This window comes from Penaeus monodon, chromosome 33, assembly GCF_015228065.2.
Source record: "Penaeus monodon isolate SGIC_2016 chromosome 33, NSTDA_Pmon_1, whole genome shotgun sequence".
Taxonomy (NCBI): Eukaryota; Metazoa; Arthropoda; class Malacostraca; order Decapoda; family Penaeidae; genus Penaeus; species Penaeus monodon.
This window is the reverse complement of record NC_051418.1, coordinates 3841788-3843467: the sequence shown is the minus strand read 5'-3', so window position 1 is coordinate 3843467 and position 1680 is coordinate 3841788.

Sequence of the window (1680 nt, the reverse complement as noted above, 5' to 3'; positions counted from 1 at the left end):
ACTAATCTCTAATCCCTATATCTTTCTCTAACTCCTTTTTTCTTTTTTAAAAACCCCCTTTTTCCTTTAAATTTTTTTCCTTTCCCACTTTTTTCCCTTTATCCCTTTCCCTTACCCCCCCCCCCCTTTTCCCCCCTTCTCCTCTACCCCCCCTTTCCTCTTTTTTCCCTTTTCCCTTTTCCCCACCCTTTCCCTTCATCCCCTCTACCCTTTTACCCCTACCCCCCTCCCACTCATAATTCCCTTTTCCCCTTACCCCCCTTCCCTTTTCCTCCTCCCCCCTTCCCCCCTCTTACCTCTCTCCCCCCTTTACCCTTATCCTCTACCCCCTCCCTTTTCCCCCCTACCCCCCTTTTTTATTTTCCCCCTTCCCTTAAACCCTCCCCTTTTTCCCCTTTTCCTCCCACCCCCCTTCCCTTACCTCTACCCCCCCCCCATTTTCCCCCATTTTCCCCCTCTTACCCCCCTATCCCTTATCCTTCTACCCCCCCCTTCCTCTACCCTTCCTTATCCCTCTACCCCTACCCACCTCTACCTCCTACCCCTACCCCCTCTACCTTTCCTCTAAACCCCTTCCCCTTTATCCTCTACTCCCCCTCTCCCTATCCTCACCCCCTCCCTTTCCCCTATCCCCTTTTCTCCTTATCCCTCTACCCCCTTCCCCATCTCTATAACTTTTTCCCTTACTTCCCTACCTTCCTTAATCCTCTACCACTTCCCTTATCCCCTAACCCTTATCTTACCCCTATCCCTTATCCTCCTACCTTCTCTATCCTTATATCCCCTTCCCCAACCTCTCCCCCCTTTCCCTTATCCTCTACTCCCTTTCCCTTACCTCTATCCTTCTACCTCTACCCCCTTCCCTATACTCTACCCTCCCTCCCTATCCTCTACCTCTTCTATCCCCTCCTCCCTTCTCTCCTCCCCACTTTCCCCCTTATCCCCTACTTCCCTTTCCTCTACCCCCTTCCCTCCCCTATCCCCCTCTACTCTCTAACCCCCCTTCCCTTTTCCTCCCCCTTCCTTATCACCTCTAACCTTCCTTAACTCACCCCCTTCCCCTTATTCCTCTACCTCCCTTCCTACTCTAACCCTCTTAAACCCTACCCCTCCTCTATCTCTACCTTCTCTTCCTTTATCCTCTACCCCCCTTCCCTTATCCTACTCCATTCCCTTACCTCTACCCCTTCCCCTCTTTCCCCTACTCACCCTTATTCCTTATCTCTCCCCTCTTCCTATCTCTTCCCCTTTTCCCTTATCCCTCCTCTACCTTTTACCCCTTATTTCCTCCCAACCCCCTCCTACCTCTACCCCCTTCCCTTTCTCTATTTCCCCCTACCATCCTCTCCTCCCTTATCCTCTACCCCCTTCCCTCTACCTCTCCCCCTTCCCTATCCCTCACCCCCCCTTCTCTACCTCTATCCCCCCTTCCCTACCTCTAACCCCCTTCCCTTATCTCTACCACTTCCCCTCTCTCTCCCTTATCCCTACCCCCTTTTCACCTTCCCCCTCCTCATTTTACCCCTTCCCATTTATCCCTCCCTACCTCCCCTATCTTCTCCCCTTTTATCCCTCTTCCCCTTACCAACCCTTCCCCCATACCCCCCCTTCTTCCCTTTCTTAACCCTCTTTTCCTCCCACTCCCTTTTTAAAATCCTTATTCCTTCCCTTATCCTCTCC